Source organism: Castor canadensis, chromosome 8, assembly GCF_047511655.1.
Source record: "Castor canadensis chromosome 8, mCasCan1.hap1v2, whole genome shotgun sequence".
Lineage (NCBI taxonomy): Eukaryota > Metazoa > Chordata > Mammalia > Rodentia > Castoridae > Castor > Castor canadensis.
In genome coordinates this window covers 15,168,340-15,182,571 of record NC_133393.1, presented here as the reverse complement: position 1 = coordinate 15,182,571, position 14,232 = coordinate 15,168,340, and the positions used below count along the sequence as shown (strand labels likewise).

The 14,232-nt window shown below is 52.0% G+C and overlaps 1 protein-coding gene across 4 annotated transcripts in view; it reads left to right on the top strand.

The window, feature by feature from the left end:
- Positions 1-611: 611 nt before the first annotated feature.
- Foxp4 (forkhead box P4) overlaps positions 612-14,232 on the top strand; it is a 50,528-nt gene continuing 36,907 nt past the window's right edge. For all 4 annotated transcript variants that reach the window (XM_074082227.1, XM_020157287.2, XM_074082226.1 and 1 more), the window contains exon 1: positions 612-712. The gene's annotated coding sequence lies outside the window, so the exon portion shown is untranslated. The remainder of the gene's footprint in view (positions 713-14,232) is intronic.

The following is a 14,232-nucleotide window of genomic DNA, read 5'->3' as shown; positions in this document are numbered from 1 at the left end:
CTCGCTTGCGGCTGGCCGCCTCGCGCGGTGAAAGTGGCTGCACCTGCTTTAGGCGAATTATGGTAGCACTAGAAGTTGGTCTCTCCTCCCTCCGCCGCTCACTCGCTCGCTCGCTCGCTCGCTCTCTCGCTGGCTCCCTCCTCCCCGGCGCTCCGCGCGCTCCCTCCTTCCCTCCACCCCGCCCGTCCCCCGCCCCCTCCCGCCCCGCCCGCGCGCCGCGCGCTCGCAGCCACTCGCAGCCCCGGCTCAGTCGCAGCCCCTCGGAGTCCGGAGCCGGCCGCCCCTGCGGAGCGGACAGTGCGGCCGGCGGCCGGGACAGAGCCCCCCAGCCCGCGAGGAGGGCGCGGCGCAGGCGGCGGCGGCGCGGCGGGGAGGAGCCCGGGCCGGAACCAGGGCTGGGCCGAGGGCGGGGACGCCGGGGTCCCGGAGCCCGGGAGCCGGAGCTAGCTAACGAACGTCGCGGGAGGACCGGGAAGGAGGAGCGGAGCCAGGGCGAGCCGAGCTACTCACAAAGTGCGATGGCCCGGCGGGGCTGAGGCGCGCGGCGGTCGGCGCGGCGCGCGGGGAGGACGCCCGAGAGCTGCGCGGCGCGGGGCGGCGCGGAGGGGCAGCCCAGGCGGGCGGCGGCGGGCCCGGGCTGCGACCCGAGCGTGCCCCATGCCCTGCGCGGGCTGACGGGCCGGAGCCCGCACGGAGCGGCTGGGCGGGACAGGTAGGTGGCGGGTCGGGGCCCGGGGACGCGGGTGGGGGCTGGGCCGACGACCAGACCAACTCCCTAGCTCGCTCACTCTCTCGCCCGCTCACTGGCTCACTTTGTGTTTGCAAACTGCCCGCCGGAGACGCGCCGGGCGCCGGGAGGAGCCGGGCCCGGGCCGGCGCACTTTGTTCCAGCCGGAGGTGGCCGTGACGCGGAGACCCCGGGGAGCCTCGAGACCCCGCCCCGGGCCCTGGTCTCCGCGGTCCCGAGCTGCCCTGGGAACAGGTGGGGGCTACGGCGCGGCGACGGGGTGGGGGGAGGTAACCAGAGGCCCGCGGGGGGGGAGGTTGCTGGAGTGGCCACTGAGGCCCGCCCTGCCCCAAGAATCTGGGCTCCGCCCCCCTTCCAGCTTCGCAGCTGGGAATGGGGTGTAAGGGGGCGCACCCCCCCCCCGAAGCCCCGAGTCAGACAAAGAATACTTCCCGGCCCGGACTTTCCTGAGCTAAGGGAAGTGGTGAAGTGGGATCCCCCAACTCCAGTCTGCATGGGACTCCCCAAGACTCTCCAGAGGCACAGGGACTAGAGGGGGGATCAAAGTCTCATCTACCGCGTCTCCTTGGGTGAAGAGGGTACTATCTTGCTGAGGTCGCATCTCGAAAGTCCCGGGACCCGTCAACCCTCGTTCCCGCATCCCTCATTCAACTTGGAAATAGACCGGAAAACTTCTTGGGGACTTGAGAACGCCTAGAAATGGCCACCGTGATTTTTGTGAGCCGCAGCTGGAGGGTGGGGGACCGGCCTGGCGGATACCTCTATTCACCCCACTACGGGAGAGCTCCCGACGTGCAATGGGGGGAAGAAGGCAAAGGCAAGGCCGGAGGCCACCAGAGAAGAGGGCACTGGAGTGACCAAGCAAGACCCCATCTTCCCAGACTGAGGACTCTAATGTCTGTTTTGGACACCCTCTCCGTCCCTCCGCAACACCTCTCCGACCCGCGGCGACCTCGGCGGCGTTCCAATCTCTCGCTCCGCTTCAACCCGAAACGAACTTCCTTGGGCTGCGCGGTTGCAGAGCCCGTGGCGTTAGAATGAGGGGTGCTCCGAAAGACCTGGGGTCCCGGCCACCCGGCGGAAGGATTGTGTGATTTCGCGGTATGCGGTTGCTCATACAGACTCTGACGGCGCGTTATTCCCTCTCCCCCAACTGGGGAGACCTCGTGAACACAGCCAGATCACACCCTAAACTCTAGGTTGAGAGAACCTAGAGAACCTAGTTGTGCTCAGAGAGCCCTCGTTTTTCCCTTGCATCCTGGCCTTTCTTGCCAACCCAGCCGGCGGGTTTCCTCGATCCTTCGCACCTGGGATTTAAGGCAACTGGAGATCGGCAAGTGTGAAGCACACCCGCCAGCGTCTTGCCAGTTGACCGGGGTACCCAGAGCTTGGGGGGTAGGAGTGGGGGCCCGGAGGAGTGAATCTGAGTCTGAAGCCATCATTCAGTGGTTCCCGAGAAAGTCCAGGAACGCTTTGGCCAATGCGGGATTTTACCTGAACTTCAGTATCTTTGCCCCTGTTTAAAAGGACCAGCCTGGATTCGTCCCTAACCCAACTTGGGTCTGGAATTGAGGGTCTCGGAGAGCGCAGCCTGAGGGGCAGTTGCTGTGGTTCCACCGAGGGCCCTTTCTCCCGAAGGAAGGAGAGCAGCAGGGATGGTCTACACGCCAGTGACTGCGGCAGGGCCCTTGCGGTCCCACCGCCCAGCTTGCCCCAGAAGCTCACTTTGCGGGGATCAGAGAACCCCGACAGATTGGTCCTTTGGCCTCCATGCCCTGCTGCGTGGAATTTTGAGACCCCCTCCAATTGGCAAAACTGGGAGAAGTTGTTTCAAGGGGAGCCACGGGTCTCTGACAACTTCTATTTGCAGCTCACCCCCCACGGGGGCTTTTTTTTTTTTTTTTTTAAACTGGAGAAATTTTGTGTTGCCTTAGGATTTCTGGGGCTCTTTGCCACCTGGTAGGGGAAGGGAGGGCACAAGGATGGTGCTGAGGGGCACCTGGAGGGCTTACAGGCTGCCTTGGTTCCCTAGACCTGAGACTGCATTGGAGGGCTCTCTAACTGGTGTGGCTTCCACTTTGGTCAGTAGGGCAAGGTAGCATGGGGAAGAGGGGGCTTGTGCTCTCCCACGCCCTCTCAGGCCCCTACTTTACCCTGGCACTAAGCCCTGGGCCTCCGGCTGAGGTTTTCTGTCTTCCCATTTGTGGGAGTTTTCCCAGGGGTCGTGCAGTTGGGGAACTCCTGAACCCTGGGAAGGGAAAGACCTGATGCCACTGCTGGAGAACACAGGGGCAGGGCAGGCTGGGCCCAGCCTGCCTGGAACCTGCCCCTGTTTCTGTCTGAGTAGCTGCCCTTCTCACCTAGACACCTCCAACCCCCTTCTCTGCCTTTGGCCTGAAACTTCCTTTTTGGCTGTAGGCAGGTAAGTCCCTTCTTGCCAGGAATGTGCTATCCTGCTGGGCCCCTACTCCAAACACACCTCTTCCTTTGGGAGGAGGAAAGCAGGATGACTTTGGGGGATGGTTCTTTTGATCCAGTAATTCCCCAAATGTTTGCTGAGTCCTTATTCTGTCTGGGCAGGTCCCAGGCTGGGTCTTGGAGGTACCCAAGTGATGAAGGCTGGGGTCTGCTCTCTGGACCTCATAGTTTCGGCTTAGGAGAGACTGATAGAATGGGGGCAGGGAATCTGTTTCCCAGAGGGGTGTGAGGTGCTGTGGGAGGCATGGGACAACTCCCCAAGAAGCCTCCCTTGCTCTACAAACTGCCCCTCCTTCCCTACATCTTAACCCTTTGCTGCTTGCCTACTACTTTGGAGGTTCCCTAGAGGCCTGCTGTCCCCACAGCTAGCCTAGTGCTGCTTGCCTACTACCTTGGAGGTTCCCTAGAGGCCTGCTGTCCCCACAGCTAGCCGTAGTGCTGCTTGCCTACTACCTTGGAGGTTCCCTAGAGGCCTGCTGTCCCCACAGCTAGCTGTAGTGCATTCCAAGCAAGCACAATATCTTCACCTTTCTTACAGCCCAAACTCTGTGAGCTAATACTGTTTTCCATCCCAGGGGCTCCTCCACCTCTTTCCCTTGCATCCTTCCCTCCTTCCAGTTTCCCCAGGCCAAGGACGGCCTGGACTCTGTGGCTCCATTGGCTGAAATGGCTTCCTTATACTTGATTCCAGAACTCTGGAACCCAGGTGAGGAACTTGGACCTCCCCAGGGCAAAACGCATATCAGAGTGGAAAAGGCTTTGGAACTTGGCAATGGAGGTGGGACTCTGGGGAACTTAATTAAGCTCCGCAAACCTCAATTTTCTAAAGTAGGTCAATAATACCCAGTGTAGAGACTCAGCTTGGGAGTTGAATGAGAGGTAAGTTCCTAGCATGATGCCTGGCTGGCTTGGCCATAGGAGTGCCCATCCAGGTATGCCTTTTTTTTTTTTTTTTTTTAAATTTATCAACACTGGTAGACCACTTATTGGGCTGAATACTGGAGTACTATCCTTCATTTTGTAGGCTGGAAAATGAAGCCAGAGAGAAGAGGTGACTTGTCTGAGGTTACACAGTTACTCAGCAGCAGAGTTAAGTCTAAATGCAGCAGGACTTGAGCATATGCTATGGACAAGGAAGAAAGGAAGGGATGGAGGGACCACAACCCACTTTGCCTCCTTCACCAGCTTAGCTGAGCCTCCTTTCTTCACTCTAGTGCCTAGAAGAACGTACTTCCCTTTGTCTCTAACTTTAGGGAGGATCTGGGTGCAGAACCTGACATCCTGCCACTCCAAAACCCTCCTGCACACACCCTGGAGTGCCCCCTAGGCACTCTTAAGGTTTAAATGTAGTTAAATATCAATGAAAGAATTCCTCAGAGCACAGAGGAGGAAAAATTATTTCTACCCCTTCTCTTCAAAAGAAGAGGATCCTAGCATTTATAAAGTGCAGTCCTTACATCCTTATGAAAGCAGTTTGGCAGCGAGTCTCAGTCTGACTTGGGGACCTATCACTGAATGGATCATCTCAAAGAGGCGAAAAGAACCTTCCCTTGACCTCAAAGTCATTGCCTTCCTGGATTCACTGTGGAAATGCACACCTTCATTCGCTGCAGGTTCTGCCCAGAGGGATCACAGTAGAAAGCCTTTTTTCTCTATCCTCTGAACTTTGTGGCAGAGCCTGAACTCAGAGAACACTGTTGCTCTGGAAAATAGAGCTGAGATACAAAAGGTACCATCTGCATAGGGCCACATGGTGCTGGGCCAGAGAGAGTGTCAGAGCCTGTGGTGTGTCTAGGCCTGGGCCTGGCCAGTGCCCTCCCTTGCCTGGATCTGTGCTCCTAGGACTACCCCCATCTTTTCTCCACATCCCCATCTAGTGAAGCCCTTCATCTTTCTTCTTTCCAGCCTAGGTGGTATCCCTGCCTCCCGGGCCCCTTACCCTGTGCAATTGATGCCTCTGATGCGTGGGGTCCATTGGTGGTACAAGATAGAGTTAGAGTGTTTTCTTTCCCACTGGAGGCGTCTCTGATGCACTGACCTGGGATACCATCTAAATAGGCAGGGGGAGTGAATGGTGGATTTCCCTAGACAATAACAAAAGTATGTAGAATGAAGACCCTCAGGCATTTGACCAAGGTAGGCAGGGATGGTGGGTACACAAGTGGCCAGAATTCCCCACACACACACCCTGTGCCAGGGAAAAAAATCAGGGCCTCACCCATGCCCATGAACTCTGGCAGGAAAGGGGAAGGAAAAATGATGGCTTCTGAGGGCAGGATGACTTAGGGAATGGAGACAGGGCTCCTAGTTCTGTCCATTCTACAAACACTGGAAGGACCCAGTGAAGAGGTGAAATAAGAGAAGACTTGCTTGCAACTTGGAAAATCCAAAATGACCAAGTGCAAAAACCTCGACCATTTGGATGGGTGCTGCCCGGGTGAGGCAAGCTGGGGTCCTGTGACAGGGGGCATGTGCCTGTGGAAGAGAATCCTTGGAAGGGCCAGGCAGTGTGAGGAGAAATAGGAGGGTAGGCAGGGAAGGGGTGTAAGTTATTGTTTCCTCAGTCAGCACCTCCTCCTTTAGGAAGCCTCCAGGATTTCCCCAGAGTCAGAGCTACCTGCCACCCCCCAGCTGAGCACTCTGGCAGCATTTCCCTGAGCTTCCAGAGTATCTGTGAGTTGCTGGAAGCTTTCTGGTGTCTGTGACCCTGTCTTCAGAACACAGCTCTAGTCAGGGTGCTAAGAAAATAACTTTAGAGCAGGACAGCTTAGGCTCCTGCAGACCCATGTCCTTAGTGGTGGCTGGGGCAGCAGGATCTCTGTCTTTCAGCCACAGAGCCACCCACACCTGTGCTATATATAACCCTGTGCTCAGAGATGGCTTACTTAGTGGGTCTGGGTTCTACACCGGCCAGATGTGCACAGGTACACTGTGCGGGTGGGGACTCAGTGAGGCACTGCTGTCAATGTCCTAACTGGCTCCCGGGGGACCATCTTTTCTGTGGGCCTCCAGTTTCCTACTGTACAGTTGGTGACTCAGCACCCCATGAACCTAGGGTCCTTTCCAAAGGGGGCACTGTGGAGCTCAGGGCAGGGAACCCTGCAACTGCAACCCGGGCTAGTGGTCTTCCCAATTAGGACACCAAACCTGATTAAAAGGGGTGCTGCCCAACCCCTCTCGCCTGATCCCCATCACTGAGATTTCCCTTCATCAGAATCTCACATCCTCCAGAAATTAATTTGATGCCTCTTGTTATCAATTAATTGAATCTCGTTGGAGAGAGAGCTCGGTGAGGCGGGCTGCAGCTTGGCCCTTGTGTGCCACTGTCCCCCTCCCCCGCACACCAGGACAGCTTTCCCCTCCCCCAGTTTCTCCCTTTCTGCCTTTTCATTTCAGATATCTTTCTAAAATAAAACCACTGCTATGGGTCCCTTTGCCCAGTTTGATCTGAATGAATACCTTGAGCTGGGTACTGTCTGGTACTCACCCTCTCTGAGGTGGGGAGGACAAGGGGACTTACTTTCCCTGAACACTGTTTGATCTCTCCTTAAATAAACAAGATCTCACCTCTTGGGAATTTGACCCTGACCGTCGGTGACTCCGGTGACTCCGGGGGCTACTGATGAAGAACTTGGAGAATGGGTGGAGGGAGGGGAACAGCATGCACCCTAGCTAGGGGGAAGAGGACTCAGAAGGACCAATGTTAGGGACATCTGGCTGGCTTGTTCCTCTTTCTTTCTTTTTTTTTTAAGGAGTCCTTTAGAAGCTGTTACCCCTGCCCAGACTGATCACCCATGTAACATAGAGTGCCTGTAAGACCTCCCAGCTTCCCAACAGCCAGGACAAGCCTCCTATAGGAACTAGCCCTCAGCCCTTGCATGGAATATGGGGGAAGAAGGTTCTAGAAGCATCCCCACAAGGAAACTCAGGAGGGGATTGTGGCAGGTAGAGCTAAATGGTCACCAAACCTCCGTTGAGGAACTGTGCTTTGTAATCTAACGCAGTAGCCCCAAGAAGTTCTCCAGTTGTGATAGTTACTGTTCTCATTTGCCAGGTGAAAGACCCAGGCCCAGAACTGCATTGTGACTTTTCCAGTTAACTAGAACCTGTCTTTTGGGAATGCTGGCCTGAAGGCTGAGGTCACAAATCCACTAATTTCATCCTTGCTGACTTTTGTTGGTATACATGGTCACTTTCACATAAATATCCCCACTTGGGCTTCCTCTGAAGAGAACACTGAGTCTGCCTTTCTGTGTGGCAGGAATGAACAGAGATTGAATGGCAGCTACTTGTCCCCTCCTCCCTTGGTGACCATCCTAGCCCTTGAGGGCACATTGGTCAGCATGGACATCCACCTGTCCCCAGTGTTCTTTTTCTTTTTTTTTCTGGTGGTACTGAGATTTGAGTTCAAGGCTTCACACTTACTAGGCAGGTACTCTACCACTTGATTTACACTGCCAGCCCTACTTTTGTGTTGGGTATTTTTGAGATAGGGTCTCAAGAACTATTTGCCCAGACTGGCTTCAAATGGTGAGTTCTGCCTCCTGAGAAGCTCAGATTACAGCCGGGAGTCACTGGCACCCATTGTTCTTTATGGAAAGTATGGGGGTGGGGTTAGGGTCTGTACCGCACAGCTCAAAGAAGGCCTATAAGGAGGACACCCTGACCCAAATCTAATTTCCACACTGCTGCTTAAGAACTGATGGTGGCAGATAACTTTTTTCCCTCCTTTCTACAGTGGAGGGAGTTATAAAACTTGGCCCCGGGGGCTTGATGCAAGCCAAAAGCAGCTCATCCCTGCTCATGAAAGTCATCACCCTTTTACCTGCCCCCTCCCCACAAAAAAAACCTTATTCTTTGTGTATGTTTTGTTGGGGAAGAAGGACTTTCTTCCAAGCATAGATTCACAAGTGGACACTGTGAATACAAGTTCTCCACTGGGACTGGAGAACTAGGTACCCTTCTGAACCCCTTCTTAACATAGGCAGAGCAAGGCAGAAGGATGCTGAAACTGCATATGTGGATGTGGCTGTGTTTTTGATGCCCCTGCATTGATGCTCAAGATCCCTTTAAATCCCACACCTTGAAATCTTCCAGGGAAGCCAGGAAGACAGAGCAGTGGCCAAGGAAGGCCAGACCCAATGGTTTATCATAGCCCGATGGAGCCTTTCTAATTCCCACGGGAGGTCCTGGTGCCAAGGGCACTACCAGGACCAAGCTCCAGATGGCCATTCAGGCCACAAACAGGTTGCCCCTACTCCTTAACTAGCAGGCCCCCCACGTAAGACGTCACTATTTAATTAGCCATCTCGGATTAACCAAAGTTGGCATTAGGCTCCTCTTGCCCTCATCTTTCCCAGCTCCGAATCAATGGCTTTGATATGCTAATTAGGGAGTAATTTAATTTCAAAAGGCCGCAATTAACAAGGGTGTTGTGGACATGCTGTAGTTAAGCGGAGTAATCTAATTTGCATTAGTAACAAGCAGGGACTAATTAGAAGCTTAATTAGACACTTAGATGGCTCTTATGTTTACTTTCTTAATGAGATGGAGTGGGATCTTTGGTTCTCGCTCCCTTTTTTTCTTTATTAATTCTTCCTTTTGGTCATGGTAGTAGAAAGGAGTATTGAAATGAGGCCTCGGAGCCTGGGTCTAGTGGAAGCATTTGGGGCTGGAGCTGGTAACAGGTGAACTGGAGAGAGAGGGTGGTGAGGAGAAGCTCAGATTCTCGGAAATCCCCTAGTGACACCTGCCTTCAGGCCTTGCCCCTCTAGGGGGGAGGGGGGATGCTGGGAAGAGTACTGGTTTCAGCTTAGCCACTTAGCAGCCAGGTAACCTTGTCAAGTCTCTTAGCATCTTTGAAGAGTGGTTCCAGTGTCAAAGTGAGGAGAGAGGAGGGACAAGGTACAACAGAAGCAATCTCCTACAGGAAGCCTTTCTAAGCATCTCACATCCTGCACCCAGTGTCTAACACAACATTTGTGAGGTTGTGTGTGCATTGTGTAGGGCAGAGCTCCACCCTGGCTGCATTCCTAGGCTAGAGTACTTGGAAAAGCTTTGGGAAATATCTACACCTGGCTACCACTCCCCAGAGCCTGACATAGGGTGGAGCCTAGGAATGGCTTGGTTTAAGGTGATTCTGCTGCATTATGCCCTTGTCTTTCTCATTCTGTGCCACTAAAAGCAACAGCTGTGTTTTCTTCACCTCCATTTGCCAAGACTGAAGTGCCTGCTGGGCCCAATGTCAGTTGCAGGAAAAGGTCCACTGCCCATCTATGTGCACCTTGAGCTCACGGACTCCTTAGGGTCTATAGTGTTGGGTTTTGAATGCCATAGGTAGAGCTGAAAATCTTCTGGAGAAAGAGCTGAGGTAAATGGAAAGAAATGGCCAAAAATGTGAGGGTTCATGGGTTTTCTTAGACATGGGCACATTGCTACAGGGAAGGCTAAGCTGGTACAAATTTTATGGATATTAAATAAATCAAGAGCTTTAAAAATAATCAGTTCTGAAGTCTGTAATCCTAGCACTCAGGTGGCCATAACAGGAGGATGACAGTGTAGGGGTGGCCTGGGCTACATAGAAAGACCCTGTTTCAAAGACAAACAAACAGAAAAACCAAGGCAATTTTACTTCTACCTTATCTAAGCATGTATCCTAGTCAGAAATGCAAGTATTCTCTTAAAGGTGTTTACTACAAAATCACAGTTAAAAAATAGGTGACAGCCTAGATGTTGAACTCTAGACTGGAACTGGCTAAATAAGTTCTGGAACATTCTGCAGCTATTCAGACAACCATTTGACCACTAAAACTTTCGGAAGCCAGACATAGTGGCTAACACTGTAATTCTAACTACTCGAGAAACAGGGTAAGAGGATCTCAGTCCCAGGCTAGCCCAGGCAAAAAGCAAAAGACCCTGTCAGAAGAATATCTAAAGCAAAAAGAGCTGAAGCAACGGCTCAAATGCTGGAGTGCCTGCCTAGCAAGTGTGAAGCCTTGAGTTCAAACTCTAGAACCACCAAAAACAAAACAAAAAATACCTGTTGCTTAAAATATTTGATGTCACATGGAAATGCTTATGATATTAAGTGGGGAGTGGAAAAAATAGAAAACCCAAACCATGTGACACCAATTTCATTTTTGTATGTGTGTGAAAGAGGTGGGGGTGCTGGGGATGGAGCCCAGGTCCTCACACATGCTAGACAAGCACTATACCATTGAGCTTCATCCCTCCGCCATTTCACTTTTGTTTATATGCCAAAAGAGAGAGTGAAAGTACATTGTTGACTGGATGGGGTTATCCCAAAAGGCTAGATCTCTGGGTAGTAGGATTATAAGTACTCTCTTTTTCTTATACCTTTTTTTTTGGAGATAGCATCTTGATATGGCTGGCCTTGACCTCTCATCCTCCTGCCTCAGCTTGGGGAGCATGGAATTACAAGCATGTAACACCACACCCAGTTAATACACTTTTTCCTCCAAAATGTTCTCCCAAGATGTCTTACTTTTACGATTAGAAAATAAAGTAATTTGAAACTTGGGAGAGAGCTTGGAATAGACATGACAGTGGTTCACCTTCAAAATCAAAGGCAGTAAGTAATACTATGTGCTGGTGGCTTAGGCCTGTAGTCCTAACTACTTGGGAAGCTGAGATTAGGAGAACTGTGTTCAAAACCAGGCCAGACAAAGAGTTCATGAGACCTCATCTCCAAAATAACCAGAGCAATGCTGACACAGTGTGTGCCTAGCAAACATGAGGCCCTGGGTTCAAACCCCAGTACTATCAAAAAAAAAAAAAAAAAAAAAAAAAAGAATTACAAAATAATCAGAACAAAATGGACTGGAATTGTGGCTCAAGTGGTAGAGCATCTGCTGCCTTGAGTTCAAATAGTCCTACAAAAAAAGAAAAAAAAAAGTGTGAGACTTTTAGGTGGGTATCCTTGCCCTGCCACTTAAGCTAAGCCCTAGCCCAGAAGTTTTGTGCTAGGAAGAGGCCTCAAATGGTCCCTAAAGCTGGGGTAGGTAGCTCTTAAGAGTGTCATTCACGGACAATCTCAGGCAGAGGTGGGACTAGGGAGAGTCCCAGAGTTCAGGGAAGGCAGGGGCTTGGCAGAGGCAGGTGTTGTGTGGTCCTGGTGCTGATCCCAGGGCCTTACACATTTGAGGCAAATACTCCAGCACCAAGCTAGGGACATTCTAACTCCTGGGTCCTGCCTGCCTTTTCTCAAGTGCTGAACTTGAGAAGAAAGGGAAATGGCTTTTTAAATCCCAGTTCACTCAGAGAGTTGGGTTGTAGCAGGACTTCTGGGCTCCACAGTTCTAGTAGCTATGTTTCTTTGACCATCTTCTTCATGCATTCCCCCTTATTGATACAGACCTAGCTCAGACTGGTGACATCACTGCTTAATGTCCCAAAGGTAATCAGAGGTCAGGGAAGTGCTAGCAGGTAGGATGGCAAATGAGAGGCAGTGGCTGCTTCAGGAGAGACAAAGCTGGGAAAAGGGCGGGGAGGGTATCAGAGCTGTCCCTGGGCCTGTGACTTGGAAGTTGTTCTCAGTTACTTTTTTTTTTTTAATTTCCTTTATTCATATGTGCATACAGTGATTGGGTCTTACCTCCCCCTCCCCCCCCACCCTCAGTTACTTATAGGGCCAATGCTTGGGACTCTGTGCCATCTTGGCTTTCTGTTCCTTGACACAAGTAATACTGATAGCTGGATAGCCAAAAATAAAGGTAGAAAAAGAGAAAAAGAAAAATTAAGAATCAGGTGTGCCTCATGCTCTGTTCTATGTGGTACCCAGTGTGTCTCTTCATATACCAGCTAGGAAAGTTCATCCATGTCAAAGGCTTTTAGCCTTGGGGAAGTCTGAACTGGTGATCTCTCTTTTTGTAAAATGAATAGGCTTTTACATGTGCTGTTCTCCCTGCATTCAGTGTACACTCTGCCTGGTCAAGCCTCCTCATGGTTCATATCCAAGCCTCAATGTGTTTTTCAGAAGAGAAGACCTTCCTCTCTGTCCTCTAGGGAAGACAGGCCTCCATTTATTCACTGTACTCACATGGATAGAATTTATCTTATTTGAGCATCAATACTTATGTGCCTTGCTTTGTCATTTGCCTCTGCTGAGGGAACACCAACTCCAGAAGAACAGGCCAGAGCCTTACTCGGTGCTTAAATACTTGTTGAACCAATAAATGGATAAAGGGTCATTACAGCCATCGAAGGAGAGTATGACTGTTCATACAGCTTCACTAGTAGCTAAACTTTCAAAGAGACAAGCAAGATTTACATAGAAAAAAGGGGAAGGGTCAGGACCCCATTATTGTCGGCTGCCCTTGCTAAGTCGTTCACATGCAGCTCTCAAAGTAGGTAAGACTGGCCTCCAGGAGTTTACTGTCAAATTGACTAGGGACCCACTTCAGTGTCCTACAGGTAGCTCTTCACTGCCTAGTTTCATCAGTGCTAAATGCAATGAATGGCCCTCAGAGATCCGTCGTCTAGTTTTGGTCACCAGAAATCTCAAAATCTGTACACTCTTGGAGCCTCAGAAAATGCAGGTCAGCATCACTGGGAGCTTTTTAGACATACAGATTATCAAGTCCACTCCAGACCTATTGAATTAAAAACTCTGGGGGTGGGGCCCAGTAACCAGCTCTCCAAGATGATTCTTAAGTTTGTGATAACCTGGCTTAACAGTTTGGGTCCATTCTCCACTCCTCCTACCCCATGGTATTCTATTTTAGGAAGCTGTATCTGTCTTTTATTGCAATCTGTTTCCTCATCTTTCTTGGCATTATAAGTAGATAGCTACATCTAGTCCAGCTCTTCCCATTCTACAGAGAAAAATGGGAAGTTAACGTTCATGCTCCGAGTCACTCAGCAAGTTGGTGATAGATAGAGCTGGGGCTAGACGCCAGTTTCCCACCGTCCAGTGTCAGCCACATTCTGCCATATAGGTTTCTGATGACCTGGAAACTGCCGTTTTATTTGAACTCCAACCCCCACCGGTACAGGGGACCTTTGGCCACGCCCCCATCCGTGTGATCCCTTAGGAACCGGGGGCGCATTCCCTCCCCAGCTGCGCTCGTGCACGTGCGCGACTCGAGAGCGTGCGGGGGGGGGGGGCCTGCCTTTCCCCTCCTTTCATCCCTCCCCCCGCGGGTAAACTCCGGGCATCCATCAGTCTGTTAATTGCACTAATTAGAGATCGCGGAGGTGTTAATTGGAAAACCCTGGTATTGTGCCTGTTTGGGGAAGAAAACGTCAATAAAAATTAATTGATGAGTTGGCAGGGCGGGCGGCGCGGGTTCGCGGCGAGGCGAAGGGTGTCGTGGCAAATGTTACGGTTCAGATTAAGCGATTGTTAATTAAAAAGCTATGGTAATTAATACTCCCTACGCCATATGGGCCCGCGAAAAGGCACAAAAGGTTTCTCCACGTGTGGGTCTCCCAGTCTCTTCCTCTCCCCGCAAAACACCCCAGGTCTTGGGTGCACCCCTTTGGCTCCAAGGTAGGTTGGCACTCGTCACTTCCGGACAGAGAGGGACAGGGCGGACCCGGGCGAGTTCTGAAAGGGCGTTGGTGCTTTCATGCTTGCTCGGTTCTACGTTAGAGGCAGGAGCCTCCGGGGGGGGGGGTGGGGGGGAATGGGAGCCCCCATGGCAGGCCGCAGCGTCCCCCTGAGCGGAAGAGGCGGCTGCGGCTTTGACCCAGCTTCCTTCCTTCCGATGGCATCTTCTGGAGCCTCAGGGCCTGGCCGCAGCTCCCAGGTGCTTGGGCTTACCTAAGCGAACCCTAAGAACTGCACTTGTAGGACCAGAGCCCCACGCAGAAATCCTGGTCCTCCCAAAATAACTGGGTCTCCATTCCCTCCAACGTGTGGTATAAGAGGAGTCTAGGAAGGGTGAAGGATCCTAGAAAGACTTCTGTTGCCCTCTTCTAGTTATACAGAGGAAGAAAGCAGCCTGTGATTTGGGCAAGGGGTGGTGACTTGCCCAAGGTCACAC